We start from the raw sequence: 20,426 nt of genomic DNA, 5'->3' as shown, positions 1-20,426 counted from the left end.
ATTTTAGAAAAGACAGTGCCAGGAGGTAACTGCAAGGGAGTTTGGCATCCTTGGAAACTGGGAGGGTAACAGGGGTGACAGCTAAGTGTCCATGGTCCTAGAAGCCTGAGACTGAAGAGAATTCAGGGAGGCATCTTGAGGACACCTGAGAACCTATGCTCATTCCCACCCTACCCAATGCCACAGGGTGATGTACAGGGCATTTTCCCATGCCTGGGGATATTTCTCACCCAATTTTTTGTGGTGGTCTATGCCATGCAGGAGTATCTGGAAGTGAGACTAGGGACAGGGGCAAGATGGGAAAGGGTCCCTGTGGCTTGGGAGGAGAGACCACTCCCTGAGCCCTGAGCTCTCACCAGTGGGCACACCACATCTCCTGAGAGCCTCACAGCCTCCCTGAGAGAGGGGGTGCCATACCTTCTTACAGATGAGTAAAAGGAGGCTGGTCCAAGAGGCCATTTCTCAATTGTGAACAGAGGCTGGGACTGGAAAGTTTCTCTGTCTCCATCCCAGTCCCCATTCCTAGTGCCCAGAAGTCTGCCTAGGTCCATTCCTGGTCTGGACTGCCCTGTGCATGTTGAACCCCAGAGTCATTCAGTGTGACAGGGACTCAGAGGTGGCGATGGGCATGGCAATGGATGGAGACCCCTTTATGATGGATGTGAACTCTGCCTTCCAGGGGAGGACGGTCAATTTTGACAAAAATGAGGAAGGTGAGCAGCTGTGGCCATCACTGTAGGGGCAGGGCTGGGGTAGGGTGGGAGATGGAAAACAGAGACCCTCCTGGGCAGGACACCCCTGGGCTGCATGCAACTTCCTCTTAGATTGATGCTGAGAGTTTGAGGAGAAAATAGAGGGCTGACCTTCCCTCTGGAGGGAAGGGGTTATACTTGGGATGAAGAACATATTCCTGGAAGATGAGCTGTGTGAACTCAGCCTTGAGGGCAGGTAGAGCCTGGAAGGGTGTGGAGGGGTGGGGAAAGCCATAGGAGGAAACCCAGACACTGGACCCTGTCTCACCCTGCAAGCCTATCAAGGCCTCCACAATGACTCTTCCTTCCCTCTGGCCCCAGAAATACTAGATGGTTGTTGAACTCCAGCAGCTCCAGACAGGCTGCTGCTTTGATTCCCTCATGTCCAATGAGCAATTTTGGGCCTGGTTTGGGGCCATGGAGTAGCTCAGTGAGAATGACAGGTGGGGTCAGGACTAGGTATGGCTACTATAGGGGTGGGATCGCCCTGTTGTTGGGACACCCAAATGCCAACTCCTGTGTGGACATTGGGAGGAAGACCTGAATTGTGGCTCCTGGAGGCCTCACAGCTGCCACATTGTCCTGTAGCTACCACCTGTCCCATGAGCTGGAGTCTCCATCCCAGTCGGCCAGTAAAAGCTTCAAGGACAAACACCACCTGTAAGGCATCAAGCCTTGGAGTGAAGAGTGAATTCCCATCCAGGGTGGGTAAGTGTGGACTGGCTGAGGACTCAGGAAAGCTTCAGACTAAGCATGGGCTTAGGGAACCTAACAGTTTAGTCCTCCACTCCCGATCAAGCTTGTGACTGGGGCGAGTCACCCAATCTCTGGGCCTGTTCCTCTTCTTTGAAATGGGGTGATGCTGCATGATCTCTAAGACAGTTGGAGCTCACTGGCTCCTTTTGATGGACTGAGCACTTAGCAGGGTGTGGTGGTAGCAGAGCATAGGATTTGTTGCATCCTGGGGGAGGCCCCCAAGGTAAGCCGTCCCATCCTTCCAGCAGCCTGGCTCCAGACACTGAGTCTGGTGATAGTAACACCTCCCACTCCAGTGTCCAGCTCCAGTGTGATCCTGACTTCAGCAGCGGGGATGCAGCTGACTCGCCTCACAAACATGTGGCCTGCTCCTCAAGCTCCAAGGTGGAAATCCACCTGGGCCATGTCCAGAGTCCCAAGATGGCCAGGAAATGAAAGTGTCTACCCATCTCTTCTCAGGTCCCCCCACACCCTCATGCTCCATCTCCTGTGCCAGCTTGACCCTCTCCAATTCCACAAAGGGATCAAGGATAGCTGACACCTACAGTAATTTTAGAACTTCCTGGAGCTTCTCACATAGCCATGAGTCACTCCTAAGCCTCTAAGCCTTCTGCTGATCTAGCTGTCACCCAGTTGGAGCAGTTGACCTCTGCATCACATCAGCATCTGGAGGAACATCCTCTTCCTCCTCCTCCATCAAACCCAAGGCCACCTGGACCAACCACAAGTGCCACGACACACGGCCATGCTAAAAACAGCATATGGGCAACTGCTGCATCATCTGTGTCAGCCTGCTTGAGGACAATTATAAGTACAAGAACATCCTGGTGTGCCAGGCATGCTGCTGTCCCTTAGGCTCCTCAGTGGTTCAGGCTGTGGACACATAAGGAATGACATGTTTCCTCTTGGCCATCCTGGATCAGTCTTTCTAGTGGGCCAGGAAGGACAGATGGGACCTCCAGAGGCAGGAAAAGCATGTGTTCAATGGTGGTGAGGGCTCAGGATGGTAGATATTGGGGCAGAGGCTGGCACGCTGAGTGAGAAAGGTCTGGGAAGACAGACCCAAAGAGGAGGAGGGAAGGAACACCCAGGACTGAGAAAGAGCCTGGAAGTGAGGCTGAGGAAGCAGGGGTCAAGAGGAAGAGTTGAGGACAGAGAGGTGTTGGGAGCTGGGTCACACCAGGCCCTGTGAGCTGCTGGATGAAGTTTGACTTCATTATGGGGAGAGACAGGAGTCACTGGAGGGTCACAGAAGAACAGGGACAGCAGATGAGCTTTGGCCTCAAAGTGGAGTTTGGGCCAGTATGTGGAGACATCAATTAATGAGGGGCTCATTCCTTGACACAGAAGGGAGGACGGGGTCAGTCCCAGGATGGTGGCCATCAAGGTATGAACAGGAGCCAGATCCTGGATGGGATGTGCAGATGGAGCCACTGAAGCTCCCACTTCAAAGAGGTTGGTTGCCCCAGCTGCCATGCTATACAACTCCCTGGGTTACACTTCTCTTGTGGCAAGGAGCAGGTATGGTTTTATTAAGCCGTCACTTGTTTGACCCTTGACCTGAGCCCTGCCTATAGCTGGGCCCTCATGGTCAAGGCAACCTTGCTGACCACAGCTGCATCTTGGAGCTCAGGGCAGTCCTGGTGTGTTGTAGGTTGTTATCCAGCCCCTCCTCCTCTCTCACAGCTGGGCTTGGGATAGATGTTGTGTGCTCTGCCCTGGGGTTTCACTGCTACCTGGAGGTATACTGAAGGAGCAGAGTTAGGGCAGGGGCACTCCTTGAGGGCAATCCTTCTCCCATGATTGGGAGGCTGGAGGTGACAGAGGCCCAGATTTCACTCCTCAGTCCCCACCTTCTGCTGCATGGTCACCCTTTGTCCCCAGGGCCCTGGAAGTCCATAGCAGTCATGGAGGCTGAGGACCCAGGGGCAGGGTTCAGTCTACAGGGCAGGGGTTTGAACCCACACTGGGAAACAATGTCAAGGTAGAGGTGTAGTTTCTTGTAGGAGATGGTGTGAGGAATGTTTGAAAAGACCCATCTCATTCTGTGGCGGTGTCCCTGGGGAAGCAAGAGAAGACAGGCCCCTTCAGACCCAGCCCTGACCAAGGTTGGTTCCATAGGGTCTCTGGCAGCTGCATTCTGGGGGAGTACCCTGAGGGCCTGTCTCTTGATCCACCACAGGTGACTGACCAAGAAAGGGCTCCAGCCATGATCCACAAGGCCATTGAAGAACACAACCTGGATGAGGATAAGGGAACCTTTGGTTAGATCACTTAATTATATCACTTTAGGACCTTTGCTTCAACTAACTCAGTGAGATGTGACCCAGGTTTGGTCTCCATCCTCTTGCTGGGGTCTTACATAAATAAAGAACTGGAAACTGAAACACAGGAAAATATGGGTGTCATTTTTGCACTGTCATGTTAAAGAGGACTCCATGACAAGCTATAGCTGAAAGAGAGGCCAAGAGAAACCCCTGGAGGCTGAGAAATGTCAGAGGCTGGAATCAGGGAGCAGGCCGAACCTGAGGAAAAGCTACAACCTTGCTTTGCCATGTGGCGGGAGATCAGGCAGATAACCCTTGATCCAAAAGCATCTCTGATGATATCTTGATTTGTACATTTTAACAGCTTTGGAACTGTAAGCTTTTATCCTAGTAAATGCCCATTATAAATGCACACAGACTTTTGGTGTTTTATATTGGCAGCCTTGGCATACTAAAATAAAAGGATTCCTAACAAACTGTAAATGAGAAATAAAACTCATGAGATTTCTGTTTTCTATGCTTCTGTGTTTTTATTTCTGACTTATGACTGGAAAATTTTAAACTGAAGCTCTAAAGTCTTTGCATTTGTCTGTATGTTTGAGATATGAGATTTTCCTTCCTCTGGATGGTAATACCAAAATTTTTTTGTCTTTATTTTCTAATATTACATTCAAATAATATGAGACCCCCACATATCCCCCCAAACCCCTCACTGTACTCCTCCCCCCATAGCAACAATCTCCTCCATCATCCTGAGACATTCATTGCATTTGGTGAATACATCGCTGAGGACCACTGCACCTCATGGTCAATGGTCCACATCATAGCCCACACTCTCCCACATTCCACCCAGTGGGCCATGGGAGGACACACAATGTCTGGCAACTGTCCCCACAGCACCACCCAGGACAACTCCAAGTCCCGAAAACACCCCCACATCTCATCTCTTCCTCCCACTCCCTACCCCCAGCAGCCACCATGGCCACCCTTTCCACACCAGTGTCACATTTTCTTCGATTACTAAACACAATAGTTCATGAATAGAATATCATTAAGTCCACTCTAATCCATATTCTATTCCTCCATTCTGTGGAACTTGGATTGGTTGTGTCCACTCCACATCTACATCAAGAGGGGGCCTAGACTCCACATGGATGCTGGATGTGATCCTCCTGCTTTCAGCTGTAGGCACTCTTGGCTCCCTGGTGTGGTGGTTGACCTTCTTCGATTCCATGTTAGCCGAGTGGGTTAAGTACAATAAACCAGAGTGTAGTAGCTGAAGTCTGTTGAGGCTCAGAGCCAGGCTATCACATGGTCAGTCCAGAGATTCAGGTCCCCTGGGTATATATTAAACCCCAGCACCAACTATAGTTCTGGTAAAAGTAACAGGAGAGGCTTATGGACAAAGATCACATCTGAGTCCATCTCCATCACACAGAAACACAAACTCCAAAGTAGGGCCAATTGACATGACACTGAACTCCATCTGCCATAACCATAGAACCTGTGGGTCTCTGTAGCCCTCAGGAGAACCAATACCTGGGGTTATATCTACTTTATCTGTCTCTGGGACTCTGCTGAGGTGTGCGTAAGGGCAACCCCTCTGATAACCTCCTGGCTCTTTTTGGAGACTCATAGCCATATAAACTCATTTGTCCTTTCCATTTCCCCCTTTGATTCAGGTCAAAAAGCATTTTTATCTTCTGGTATTATACGTAGAGTGAGATATTCTGCTGATCTGAGGTGACCCTTTTATTCAAGGTCATTTTCTAGTTACATCATCAGCTGGTACTTGGTAGTAATCCCTCAGTGCTAAGGGAGGCTCATCCCCAGGAGTCATGTCCCACACTGGGGGAAAGGCAACGCATTTACATGCTGAGTTTGGCTTCAAGACTGGCCACATTTGAGCAAAACAGAGGCTATAAGGAGGTAACTCTTAGGCAACCTGCAGCTCTAGGCCTTGTTCTTATCTCAGGTGCACAGGCTCACTAGCATAGTCATCAGTATCAAGGGCTCACTGTTGGACCTTCATTCTTTTTTGGTCTTTGCCGTTGCACTTGGGGGATTGTTGCTGTTCCTTTAGGGACTGTGATAGAGCTCCCCTGGCTAGGTACTCAGCATGCCCTCAGTTGTTTTTAATTGTATCCACTATGAAAATACCCAAACATTTTAATGTACCTTGGATATATGCCCTGTAGAACTCCCTGCCAATCATGTGTCCCCTGTCAATTACATCCCACACCAGTATTCCTCCCCTGCCATTGTTGAACCTCTCTGTGATCTAAAACTTCCTGAAAAGTGAAGCCCAATATATTGCCAGGTTCCATTAATAGTAAAATGGAATATAGTGATGAGTTTAAAGGTTAGATATAGAATACTTATTAATTTGGAAAAATTAAGGTAAAAATAAATTGGGGTATCAAAAAATTTAAAAATGCAAAAGCTTTGTTTTTGATGTTTTGCCTTCCATCACTGCAATAAGTATTGCCCTGTATACAAATTGGCAAGGCAACAACTTACATCTTTTCCTCAGTGTCTATGTCCTATCTTTTTCTTTTCTTTTTTCTAATTATTAAGCTTATCTTCACAAGTTTTAGATCACAGTAATTCATATATAAAATATACAGTACTCCCACATATCCAACATAAAACCCTTTCCCTTCCACCGCAATAATCTTTTTACATATTCATACCATATTTACTGAAACTGATCTACAGATATTGAGACAATAGCGTTCAAACAAGGTAATATTTGTGTTTACATAGTGGTTTATATTTCAGACTACATGATTTTCTAAATTTTTAGTTATCTTATGTTTTACATTATCATTTACATTTTAGCCTATCTGCCCCTCTACATTTTTTTGCTGTAATTTTACATGTTTTATATCCATCCTTGCATTCTCTTGTGGAACACTTCTATTGCCCACGCTGTCACATTGGTTCCATCTATTCAATACCTCTTTCCCCCTCCCTTTAGGGCCCACAGTGACAGTCAATCTTCATTGCTTGAAGGTCCATGTTCAGAGATACTTGCAACAGTGTTGAGGGCTTGATGTGCTGAACTGCCCTAATGCACTGGGAGCCACCATTTCTCCAGAGAGATACAATTCCCTCTATTTGAGAGCATCAATCCCCCCCAGGATGTGGGTATACCTTCACTCTGATTATATGGGTCTCTATCCAATGATATAACCCACTATGGCAAAATGAGCATTCACATATTCCTTCGGGGGTCTGTCCTGCATCAGATTATTCCCTTTAAGCATCTTAAACAGGTAACCTTCTTTATTATATTTTGAAAAAGTTTTCTCAGCATTATACTCTCAACCAAACACCTGACAATCTCCTATGTTCGAATGTTCCCCCAAACTCCCCCCAATTCCTTGGGCAATATTACCCATCCTCCCTTCCCTAGCCCCCTCAAGGCTGCAAAGCCCCACCCAAAGGTAACCAGATGCCCCCATTTTATCCCTTCCTTGTACAAATACTTACCTCCAGCTTATCATAGATTTCACCCATGTAGGTGTCACCTTACATCCTTTCTCTACCCCCAATTTCCTTTAAGCCTATCATCCAGTCTCTAGCTCTCTGAGGCAGCTTGGTTTACTTATTTCATATTGAGGTCATGTAGTATTTGTCCTTCAATGCCTGGGTTGCTTCACTCAACATAAGGTTCTCAAGATTCATCCATCGTATCACGTGTGTTTGTAGTGTATTTGTTCTTAAAGCTGAGTAGTATTCCATTGTATGTATATACCACATTTTATTTATCCATTCATCTGTTGATGGGCATTTTGGTTGATTCCAACTTTTGGCAATAATGAACAATGCTGCTATGAACAATGGTGTACATATATCGCTTTGTGTCCTTATTTTCAGTTCTACTGGGTATATACCTAGCAGTGGAATTGCTGGGTCATATGGCAAATCTATGGTTAGTTTTTTGAGAAACCGCCAAACTGTCCTCCAGAATGGCTGGATCCTTCTGCATTCCCACTAGCAGTGGATGAGTGTTCCCATTCCTCCACATCCTCTCCAGCATTTGTATTCTTCTGTATTTTTCATAGCTGCCAATCTTATGGGAGTAAGATGGTATCTCATTGTAGTTTTGATTTGCATTTCCCTGATAGCTAGAGATTTGGAGCACTTTTTCATGTGCTTTTTTAGCCATTTGTATTTCTTCTTTGGAGAAGTGTGAAGTTCATGAAGCCACTTCCTATTACAGGGTCTTGTAAATGCTTCCCTACACTGCTTTCCAACGTCTTTATGGTCTTGGCTCTTATATTTAGGTCTTTGATCCATCTTGAGTTGATTTTTGTATAAGGTGTGAGATGGTAATCCTTTTTCATTCTTTTACATATGGATATCCAGTTCTCCAGGAACCATTTGTTGAATAGGACATTCTCTCCCACTTGAGAGGGTGTGGTGGCTTTATCAAATATTATATGACTATATATATGAGGATCTATATCAGAACTCTCAATTAGGTTCCATTGGTCTGTGTGTCTCTCCTTGTGCCAATACCATGTTGTTTACACTACTGTAGCTTTGTAGTATATTTTGAAGTCAGGTAGTGTGCTTCCTCTAATTTCATTTTTCTTTTTCAATATGTCTTTGGCTATTCAGGGCCTCTTTCCTTTCCAAATAAATTTCTTTTTTTTTTTCTTTTTTCTCTTTTTCAGGGGAGAGTGCCAACTACCACAAATTATGCAGTCAAGTTTCCCACATTTGGGGAAATCGAAGGGGTCAGCACACCCGGAGTGCAATGGATAATCCTCGCCCTGGGAAAACCACCTTCATGATCATGGTCATCTCCCCTGAGAGATAAGTATCCAAATAAATTTCATAGCTAGTTTTTCTAGTTCCTTAAAGAAAGCTGTGTTGATTTCTTTGGGATTGCATTGGATGTGTAGATTAGTTTTGGTAGGATAGACATCTTAATAATATTTACTCTTCCTATCCATGAACAGGGAATAGTCTTCCATTTATTTAGATCTTCTTTGACTTCCTTGAACAATCTTGTGTAGTTCTCTGTGTATAAGTTTTTTACATCTTTAAATTTATTCCTAGGTATTTGATTTTTTTATTTACTATTTTAAATGGTATTTGTTTCTTGATTTCCTCCTGAGCTTGCTCATTACTGGTGTACAGAAATGCTACTGATTTTTGTGCATTGATCTTATAACCAGTGACTTTACTAAACTCATTTATGAGTTCTAGAAGCTTTGTTGTAGACCTCTCAGGGTTTTCTGTGTATAGGATCATGTCATCTGCAAATAAGGAAATTTTGACATCTTCCTTTCCAATTTGAATGCCTTTTATATCTGGTTCTTCAAGCAAGTACTTCTAAGACAATGATAAATAGAAAAGGTGAGAGTGGGCATCCTTGTCTTTTTCCTGATCTTAGAGGGAAGGATTTTAGGATTTCACCATTGTAAATGATGTTGGCTGTGGGTTTTTCATATATACTCTTTTATCATGTTCAGAAAATTTCCTTGTATTCCGATCTTTTGCAGTGTTTTTATCAAGAAAGGGTGCTATATTTTCTCAAATGCTTTTTCTGCATCTGTAGATATAATCATGTGATTGATTTTTTTTCCTTCAATCTGTTTAGATGGCGTATTACATTGATTGATTTTCTTATATTGAACCATCCTTGCATACCTGGAATGAATCCCACTTGGTCATGGTGTATAATTCATTTAATGTGTTGTTGAATATAGCTAGCAAACATTTTGTTGAGGATTTCTGCATCTAGCTTCATTAGAGAAATTGGTCTGTAATTTTCCTTTCTTGTGGTGTCTTTGTTTGGCTTTGGTATACTAGGGTAATGTTGGCATCATAGAATGAGTTAGGTAATGTTCCTTCTGTTTTGATTTTTTGGAAGAGTTTCCGCAGGACTGGTATTAGTTCTTTCCGGAATGTTTTGTAGAATTCACCTGTGAAACCATCAGGCCCTGGGCTCTTCTTAGTCGGGAGGTTTTTAATGACTGATTCTATCTCTTTACTTGTGATTGGTTTGTTGAGATCATCAATTTCTTCTTTTGTCAATGTAGGCTGCTTATGTGTTTCTAGGAATTTGTCCATTTCCTCTGAATTGTCATTTTTGTTGGAATATTATTTTTCAAAGTATCCTCTTATGATAATCTATTTCTGCAGGGTCAGTGGTGATATCTCCTTTCTCATTTCTTATTTTGTGTATTTGCATCTTCTTTCTTTTTTTCTTTCTTAGTCTAGCTAAGGGTTTTTCAATATTATTCATTTCTCAAAGAACCAGCTCTTGGTTTTGTTTATCTTTTCAAGTGCTTTCTTATTTTCTATTTCATTTAGTTCTGCTCTTATCTTTGTTCTTTCTTTCTTTTTCCTGTGGGGTTAGTTTGCTGGGTTTTTTTTTTTCTTTTTTTTTTTACTAATTCCTCCAAGTGTGCAGGTAGTTCTTCAATTTTTGCTCTTTCTTCTTTCTTGATATATGAATTTATGGCTATAAATTTCCCTCTCAGTACTGCTTTTGCTGCATCCCATAAGTTTTGGTATGTTGTGTTATCATTTTCATTAGTTTCAAGGTAGTTATTTCTTTTGAGATTTCCTCTTTGACCCACTGTTTTTCTAAGACTGTGCTGTTTAATTTCCATATCTTGGTGTGAAATCTGGCCCTCTGGTACTTTCAGATTTCCAGTTTCACTCCACTGTGGTCAGAGATTATTTTGTATGATTTCAATCTTTCTGAATTCATTGAGCCTTTCTTTGTGGCCTAGCATATGGTCTATCTTGGAGAATGATCCATATGCACTTGAGAAAAATGTTTATCCTGCTATATTCAGGTGTAATGATCTTTATATGTCTATTAGATCCAGCTCCTCTAATATACTGTTCAAAGTTATTGTTTCTTTAGTGATTCTCTTTTGAGATGTTCTGTCCAAAGTTGATAGTGGTGTATTAAAGTCTCCTACTATAATTATAGAGGCATCTATTCTTTCACTTAGTTTTCCCAGTGTTTGCCTCATATATTTGGAGGTGCCCTTGTTAGGAGCATAAATATTTATGATTGTTCATTCTACTTGATAGATTGTCTCTTTCACTAATATGTAGTATCCTTGTTTGTCTCTCATAATTGTTTCACATTTAAAGTCTATTTTGTCTGATATTAATATAGCTACTCCTGCCTACTCCTGCCTTTTTTTTTCCTTTTTTCTTTTTTTTTTTTTTTTTTTTTTTTTTGGTTATTGTTTGGCTGTAAGATTGTTTTCCAGCCATTCACTTTCAACCTACATGATTCCCTGGGTCTAAGATGTGTTTCTTATAGACAGCATATGGATGGGTCATATTTCCTTATCCAATCTCCCAGGCTGAATCTTTCCACAGGTCAATTTAATCCACTGACATTCAGTGTTATTACTTTCAAGGAATTATTTATGTTAGCCATATTTTATTTGGACTTGTGTTTGTCATATTTTGTTTGTTTTTCTCCTCTTTTTTTTTTTTTTGTTGTTGTTGTTGCTCCTACACTCTCCTCCAACTCTGCCTCTCCTGTTTTTTTACTTTCTTCCTGCAGAACTCCCTTTAGTATTTCTTGAAGGGCATGGTTCTTGTTGGCATACTCTTAATTTCTGTTTATCTGTGAATATTTCAAACTCTCCATCATTTTGAATGCTAGTTTAGCTGGGTAGAGTATTCTTGGTTGGAATTTTTTTTCTTTTAGTACCTTAACTATATCATACCACTGCCTTCTTGCCTCCATGGTTTCAGATGAGAAGTCAGCACTTAATCTTATGGAGCCTCACCTGCATGTGATGGTTCTCTTTTCTCTTGCTGCTTTTAGAATTTTCTCTTTGTCTTGAGCATTGGATAATTTGGCAAGTACATGTCTTGGGGTGGGTCTGTTGGGATTTATGGTGTTTGTGGTGCATTTTCTTTCCTGGACATGTACATCCATCTCTCTCAGTAGATTTGGGAAGTTTTCAGCCATTATTTCCTCCAAAACCCCTTCTGTCCCTTTCCCTTCTCTTCCCCTTCTGGCATGCCTATAATATGTATGTTTGTGCATTTTGCATTGTCATTCAGGTACCTAGGTCCTACCTGGATTTTTTCTACCTTTTTATCAATGAGTTCTACTATCTGTTTGAGTTCAGATGTACTGTATTCCACATTGCTAATTCTCTCCTCTGCCTCTTCTAATCTGCTGCTATTTACTGAGAGTGTATTTTTGATTTCTTGAACTGTGGTGTTCATCACCATCATATCTGTTATCTTTTTGCATATGCCTGCAATTTCCTCTCCAAGTGTTTTCTTCATATTGTTAATCTCTTCCTTTACTTCATTATGTTGGTCTCTAATATATGTTTTAAGATCTTTAATTACTTGTCCAATGTTCTGCTCCCCTTCCTGGTTTTTAGTTTGTTCATTGGATTCAGCCATGTTTTCCTGATTATTGGTTTGGTTTGTAGTTTTTTGTTGCTGTCTGGTCATCATTTTATCTTGACAGGTATAATCAGTTCCTTAGCTTTTTTGTCTAGTCTTGGGGATTAATTAGTTGTTGTTCATGCATAAGTGTTATGTCTTCTCTTTGTCACTTTGTTCGTCTTACTCTATTTTCTTGTTGCTGGCTAAGTTCAGTTTGAAGGAAAATATTAGGGCCAGGGAAAGCAAAATGAGTAAGAAAAGGAAATGTATAAAGTAGTATTGGTAATAACTGTTAACAGAGCAACAATGTGAGATCTGGGAGAATGGATATTAGACTCATGTAAGTTGTGTAAAGTTATAGCAGTAAGTAGAGTACCTTTAATGAGACATTCAACTGAATATGGGAAGGAATATAGTATGAATTAAAAAGCCAGTGTTTTCATGAGAGAGTGAAAGAGAAAATAAAGACAATAATATCAAGAGTGGATAAAAGACAGAAAACAGAACAAAGGTATTAGAAATAAAAAGTCAGACAATTTGGGAGCCAAAGAAAGGGAGATGGGATGTAAGAGAAACAGTAGATGATGGAGGATAGAAGTTGTGGGGTAAAGGGGATAGTGTAGGTGGCTATAATCAATACACACAGAAAAGAGGAAATGGAGGATGAGGAAACACAGCAAGTGTGAAGCACTCCCTGCAGCACCTCTCGCAAGAATCTCCTCTGTCACCGTCCCACTAAATCAACGTCCAGACACCTCCTGCTCTGCAAGCACCTGAAACAGCCTGGTCCAGCAGGACTCCAACCCTACTCAGCCACTTCTTTGCAGGAGAGATTATGAGGTGCACTCACTCAGATGTCATCTTGCCCTGCCTCCCTGGTAATACCAAATTAACTTCTAAAACCCCTAGCTTCTAATATTTCCATATTTAAAAAAATATGTGTAAAACTATACCAAATCTAAAAACAAATCAAATTAACATAATTCAGATAATCATTTCACAAATTGGATTAATTACCTTAATAAGAAAAAATCAGCTGTCTTCTGTAATTTTATGTATAAGCATAAATTTTTTGTGGGGTTGTTCTTAAGTTTATGTAGGTTCACTGATCAAATAAGCTAACATTATATATATGAGCTCTTTAATATGATAAAAAATGTAAATCTATTTTTACACAAATTGAGTTATTATTCTGGCAAACTTTTTTTTTTTTTTGAGTGAGTATGTTTTGTAAGCTCTTGGTCTGAAGATATTTTCCAAGATATTTTTGATAATTTAAAATATGTAATGTATCCAGGATGTGTTTTGTTAAGGGAAAAGAGAAGTTTTCCCTTTAAAGTAAAATGACTAAAGTCAAGTCATTGACTGAAAAGTAAATGACTGGTTTACTAAAGTAAAATGACTGGTTGTTGCAGATTGAGAGCAAAGTGTAAGACAAAATCTGTGTAGTATACAAACTTGTAGAAGATTTGTTCAAAAGGAATTTTATTTGTCATGGTCATTGTTGATTAAGATTTGACAGGCTTATGAGATTTTTAAGAGTTCTTATCAGAAAGTATCCTAATACAATATTAGAATTTGTTTTTATCTTTGTTAAAATAACAGTTTTCTTGGTTTGTTACCCTGCTAAGAGGTTCAAAATGGTTACCTTAACCTCCTGAGTAATCTGTCTAGAAGGCAAATATTCTGAATCTAAATAGAATAATTCTCTGTGTTTTATATTGGCTATATAAAAATTAATGGTTTAGAAAACATACCTTCTCACTTTTAAGAGAACTCAGTCTTTGAACCTTTGTTCACTGTGGCAGTTAGTGAGACCTGCCTGAGACCTGCACAAGCATAACCTCTGCAATGACATTTGAAATGCACTTTGAAATCTCTTAGCAATAAAACTCTTTTGTACTTAATGTTTTCCACTTTTGGTCAAGGTCTTTTTCCAAATACCTGACTGCGGTCGCCCCTCGGGCTGAAGTGTGGTTTGCTGGCCTGGCAGGGGAGCGGCCGCGGTAGGCCTAATTCCGCTGCCCCCATGATAGGGTGGCTGGTCGGACTCACCGCCACCCCTGAAGGAAGCTCGGCATGGGCGCAGAGTGCCCTCGGGTCTCCCCTTCTCGGCAGCCATGCTTCCGCGGCCGCCCCTCCTCCCAGATGGCGCCACCCGATGCCTTGTGGGGCGGCACCCTTCTTCTTCCTTCTCCCTGCGCAGGCGCAGGGCAGAAAATTCCAGTCTGCCCTTTTCCCCTCCCCCGACAGCAGCAACAGCCAGGTGTGGGCGGAAAAATCCAGCCCGCCCTTTTCCCCTCCCCCGACAGCAGCAACAGCCAGGTGTGGGCGGAAAAATCCAGCCCGCCCTTTTCCCTTCCCCCGACAGCAGCAACAGCCAGGCGTGGGCGGGAAACTCAAGTCTGCCCTCCACCCCAGCAACAGCAGCCACCAATCCCTAAACCCTGCCCCTTCCCCCAGCAACAGCGACAGCCAATCCCTAACCACCACCCCTCCCCCGTCCAGTACCTCCCACTGACCTTTCGCCGGCAACCAATCAGAACAGGGCGTGGCTTCAACCAATCAGCCTTCCCCAGCCCCTATAAAACTGTTGCCTCTCCCTCAGTAAAGTGGACTTGCGTGTTTACCTTGTCTCTGCGGTAGTTCTTCTGCCGTGCGCCCTCCAGTCCTGAGAGCCCCCGACAAGGGCCTGGCCTCCCTTGTCCCCAGTTCGTCGCCTGCTTCTCCGGGCGACCCCTTCGTCGCCGGCTTCTCCGGGCAACCCCTTCGTCGCCGGCTTCGCCGGGCGACCCCGTCAGCCGAACCGCACAACCCCTGTGAGACCGATCCCTCGTCTGCTGCCTGACCGACCCCTCGTCCCAAGTGGGACCGACCCCTCGTCCCAAGCGGGACCGACCCCTCGTCCCAAGCGGGACCGACCCCTCGTCCAGAGCTGGACCGACCCCTCGTCCGCAGCCAGACCCCACCTCTACCGACCGAGCAAGCCGCCGCACCTGACTATTGACTCCTGGTAATCCATTGGTGCCAAGGAGGCTCATTGTGGGAATGGTAGTGGGTCCAGGCACTATAGGCAAGGCATTTAGCCTCATGAAATCAACAACCCTTGGCAAGTCCTATTTTGGGATATATGATAATCTGTTTCCCGCAATATAACAAAGTTAGAATCATTTATATTTCCTTACTCATGATCCCTCTATCTCTTTTACTGAACCTATATTTATCACTATCCCCATTAAAGGTCTGTGTCAGGGACTTAAATCTTCAGTCTGCTCATGTGTTGTTTAAGCAGAGTTGTGGCCAACACCTACTCTTCAGTTCCCTGGACTTGCCCAGAGCAACTAAGAAAATGATGGACAAGTCCCATTCCAAAAAACAAAGAATATCTACAAGTGCAAAGAAAAAATAATTCCTTCCATCTACCCCATAATAACTAAACCCCTCTTAATCTGAAATAGTCAGAATCCCAAATTCTTTAAGATTGAGGAATGAAAATACATAAGGAGAGAGTGTAACCACAGAACAAATATTTATTACTAATGTTTTATTATCATGTGGCAATGGAAGAAATTTTAACTTGATATAAACTGATTATCAGATGTTCTGAGGGGAGGGGAATGGATGAATAGTTGGAACACAGGACACTTGTAGGACTTTGGAATTTTCCTGTATGATACTGCAATGACAAATACATGATACAAAACATTTGTCAAAGCCTATAAAACTATACAGCATGAAGTGTAAACCATAATGTAATCTACAGACCGTGGTTAGTAGCAATGCTTCAATATTGCTTCATCAATTTTAACAAATGTCTTACACTAATGTAAAATGCTAATAATAGGGGAAAATATGTGTGTGGGTATGGGAGGTTATATGAGAATTCCTTATGATTTGATATAAATTTTCTGTAATCTAAAACTCCTCTAAAAATAAAGTTTATTACAATTTTTTTTTAAATTTATGAAAAATATTTTAAGAATGAAAAAAAATTTTTTATGATGTTATAACTTCTATATTTAATTCTGAAATCCTTTACTGTCACTTTGTTTACATAGAGAACTGTTTTGTTCAGCCAAAGGGATGCTGGTGCAAAGTACCAGAAATCTGCTGGCTTTCATAAAGGGCATTTATTTGGAGAAAAACTTACAGTCACAAGACCCTAAAGAATCCAGCTGAAGGTTACTTCCTTACCAAACTCTGTTGCCACATGTTGAAGCAAGATGGCAGGTTTGCCATATTGTAAGGGTTTAGCCTTTCTCTTCCCTCTTAAGGCTCTGTGGGTCCAGCTTCTTCTGATCTCAGCTGTAGGCTACCACAGGGCTTGTCTCTCTTCCCAGGGCTCATTTCTTTCCAGGCTCAGCTGCTCTGTTCTCTTCACAAGGTCAGCTGTGAACTCTCAGGTGAATGGTTCGTCTATCTTCCCAGGGTCTCTGCAGTGTCTATGAAGGTGTCTCTCTTCCTCTGTGTGTCTTCTCCTGTGTATCTACTTCTGTGTGAGAGTCTGTTCTATCGGCCCACCAAGGGGCCAGGACTCAACACTGCACATCCTAATAATGTGTTTGAATCAAAGCCCTAATCTTGATTTAATCAAGTAAATGTAAAGCCTTTGAATTTAAATCAGAGAAACAGACCTGTTTAAAAACATGATCAGCATCTCTTTTTAAATTCATAAATATCAAACTGCTACAGTAACCAAATATCATTTCACAGTGACCCATGATCCTCTTTAACGAATTGTTCAAGTCTGGCCATTTTGAAATTTTGTCTTTCCAATATCATACCCTAGATAATATCTTCTTGATCTCAAAATGTTTTTGGTAACTTTAAGAGAGGCTCTGGAAAATCACAAAGGATTCATTCTTTCATCTTATAAAGAAGTGGTGGTTTAAAAAAGTCATGTTTCCTTGATAGTTTATGAAATGCACAGGAAGTGTTATCAAAATTTAACAGGATTTTCTAACTTCCTCTTGGTTAAGTCTGTAAAGGTAAAATGCTATTACTATAAAGACTTCAGAAATTATATAAAGTTTTAGATATTTGTCAATATTCTCACATTCTATGAGTTGTCCTAGTACTGATCTGGTTGATGTTAGACAGCCATAAAATTATTTGACATAATTTCAGTTATTATTAAAATATTGTTAAATGAACTCTCAACATAAAATTTATTTTTGCAGATGAGCAACAATTTAACCATTTTAATGTTTTGTCATCTGCAATTAGTTTTTATTCTGATGTTTCTCTGAACACATTTGCCATCACCTACAGGCTAGAAGCCTTCATACTCAATAGAAACACTGTCTTGGTGACCCATATAAAAGATTTTGCCAAGTGCTTTTGCACACAGGCTACTGATAATATTAATAAATAACTCTGAGACCAAAACACTGGACTGGGTCAAGATTCCAGAATTCTAGTGGAGGAATCGATGTGTTCATGACATTGCTAACACAAAATTCAGTAGAAGGATTATTAGGGACCAAACTAAATGATAAAGAATGATTATAGTTTTGTTTAGATTACTGCTGATTTTTTTTTAAGATTTATTTTTTATTTTTCTCCCCTTCCCCCCTCCCCACCCCAGTTGTCTGTTCTCTGTGTCTATTTGCTGTGTGTTCTTTTTGTCCACTTCTGTTGTTGTCAGCGGTACAGGAATCTGTGTTTCTTTTTGTTGCATCATCTTGCTGCATCAACTCTCCATGTGTGTGGCACTATTCCTAGGCAGGCTGCACTTTTTTTCACACTGGGCAACTCTCCTTACGGGGTGCACTCCTTGCACATAGGGCTTCCCTATGCAGAAGACATCACTAGCGTGGCAGGGTACTCATTGAGCACATCAGCACTGCACATGGGCCAGCTCCACATGGGTCAAGGAGGCCTGAGGTTAAAACCGTGGACCTCCCATGTGGTAGATGGATGCCCTATTCACTGGGTTAAGTCTGCATCCCACTGCTATTTTAATGTTCTATTTTCTAGACAGAAGGAATCCCTTACTCTCTTACCTTAGGATATGCAATTAATAAAATATTTCTCTTTACTCTCTGCCTGACTTCTCTAGAATTTGGAAGCTCTTATTAAATAATCTTATTTTTACAGCACTATAATTATTTTCATAGGTTTAATCAAAATCTGTACTCCTTATTAACAGTACATAATTGAAGGCATTGGTTATATTACCAAGGCTTTGACTGGAATGTCATGTTTGAGAATGATGCTCAAATACTAACATGACCAGAGACTTTTAGAAAACTAAGGTTGACTTTTTAGAGCCAATACTTACAAAACACTCTTGGAAAATCTGGTCTGGTACCTTGCTCTTGGGTTCCCAACCTTACAGGTCTATAAAAAAAAGGTTAATTTCTGGCAAGTATTTGCTTATTTCTCTGACTTTAAGAAAATGGAATTCACCCAAATGCATTGGTGAACTGTAGGTGAACTCTGGTGTTGAATTTTTGTCTTGGCTTCCTAGCCTCAAGAAGCTTTTCGAAGCCCTATTGAAGGTTCCTTATGAAATTTCCAGGAGACCAGACTTAAAAAGGCCTATAGAGTAAATCACCATTCTTGTTGCATATATGTAAACACTTAGGCCAAATCTAATGAAACCAGCCTTATTTTATGATCAAGAATAATCTTTTCATGGTTATCTATTATCAAAAGGAAGGAGACTGTATTAGTCAGCCAAAGGGGTGCTGATGCAAAATACTGAAATTGGTTGGTTTTTATGAAGGGTATTTATTTGGGGTAGGTGCTTACAGATACCCGGCCTCACCAATGTCTATTTTTACATGTTGGCGCAAGATGGCTGCCAATGCCTGTAAGGGTTCAGGCTTCCAGGGTTCTTCTCTTCCAGGGTCTTGCTTATCTCTGGGTTCAGGGTTCCTCTGTTCCCAGGGCTTCCTTTTTCCTGGACTCAAGGTTTCTCTCTTCTTGGGGCTTGCTTCTGTTTCCTCTGTAAGCTTACTTCCTGGGGCTCCAGCTTAAGGCTTCAGCATCAAACTCCAACATCAAAAATCTAACATCAAAAATACTCCAACTCTGTCCTTTGCCATGCCTTTTATCTGTGAGTACCCATCCACCAAGGGGTGGGGACTCAACTCCCTAATGACACAAGTAAACCTCTGAATCCAATATAATCTTATATGCTCAGAGGAAAAGACCTGTTTACAAACACAATCCAATATTTCTTTTTGGAATTCATTTAATAATATCAAACTGCTACAGAGATTATATAGAAAAATTTTGGATTTCAATAGAAAACTATAGCACACTCCTAAGGATTATCAGATTCTGCTCCTGTTTATTGTCTGAATTCTTTTATATCCCCTTTGTAAATTGCAGATAACTGCGTGCTTTTGTTACCTACCTGTAAATTGGACTGTGATCTTAAATATCTTGTTCTACCCCAAATGCCTGTCAAAAATCTAACAGGATCTTTTGTATATCAGGTCTCCAACAGAAAAAAGAGGGACAACAGCCCCAATCTTTGACCTACCTCATTACAGAGTCCCACTCTTCCATGTGCACTGTGATACCTTCCCTAAGAACATATGACCTGGAGTGAACAGTTATAAATATACCTGAAGTTATGAAACAGCTTTAACACCATTGTTAATGTACTTTGGGCTCCTCAGGCTGAGGTTAACAGCCTAGCACTAATGGCCTTCCTATACAGAAAGGCTCCAGATTCCCTGGCTGTCCATGGACAATATTGCATTTATGTTAATACTTCTGACAACATATGGAAATAACCTAAATATTTTGAAGAACCAAGTTAAGGGGTTTTATGATCAGTCAGACTTAAACATTTCAAAGGCCAGAACTTCCTGAACTAGGTTCTTGGTTTAATGGAATATGAAGACAAGTAGTTTGATCTGGACTTATGCTTTTAGTTGTGATTATTATTCTATATCAGTTTATTTCTTGTTGTATAAATGGTCTCATAATATTGTACGACTTTCTTGTCATCCTCTAGACAGAAGTCTTCTCTTAAGATAGCTAATAAAAATGAAAGTGAGAAGGAAGTGGGACTCTCTCTTGTGGACCAAGACTAAAAATAAGAAATAAAAATAATGGGCACTCTGACTTGGAGAAAGGGTCATACCCATATACTACTCAGTTGTGTAACCCTCTCTAAGGGTATTAAGTGTAATGTAACTGCCAGCCAATGAACCTCACTGCAACCAAGAAAGGAAACAAATGTGAAACATGAAAAGAAAAACTGAAGAAAATAACTGACTAAACTGAA

General features: G+C 41.8%; 1 pseudogene; it reads right to left on the bottom strand.

Annotated features, from left to right (window-relative positions):
* Positions 1 to 8,457: 8,457 nt before the first annotated feature.
* On the bottom strand, positions 8,458 to 8,610 carry LOC111765167 (U1 spliceosomal RNA; annotated as a pseudogene).
* Positions 8,611 to 20,426: the final 11,816 nt, after the last annotated feature.

The sequence above is a fragment of the Dasypus novemcinctus genome, chromosome 22 (genome assembly GCF_030445035.2).
Source record: "Dasypus novemcinctus isolate mDasNov1 chromosome 22, mDasNov1.1.hap2, whole genome shotgun sequence".
Taxonomy (NCBI): domain Eukaryota; kingdom Metazoa; phylum Chordata; class Mammalia; order Cingulata; family Dasypodidae; genus Dasypus; species Dasypus novemcinctus.
This window is presented reverse-complemented; position numbering and strand designations above follow the sequence as displayed.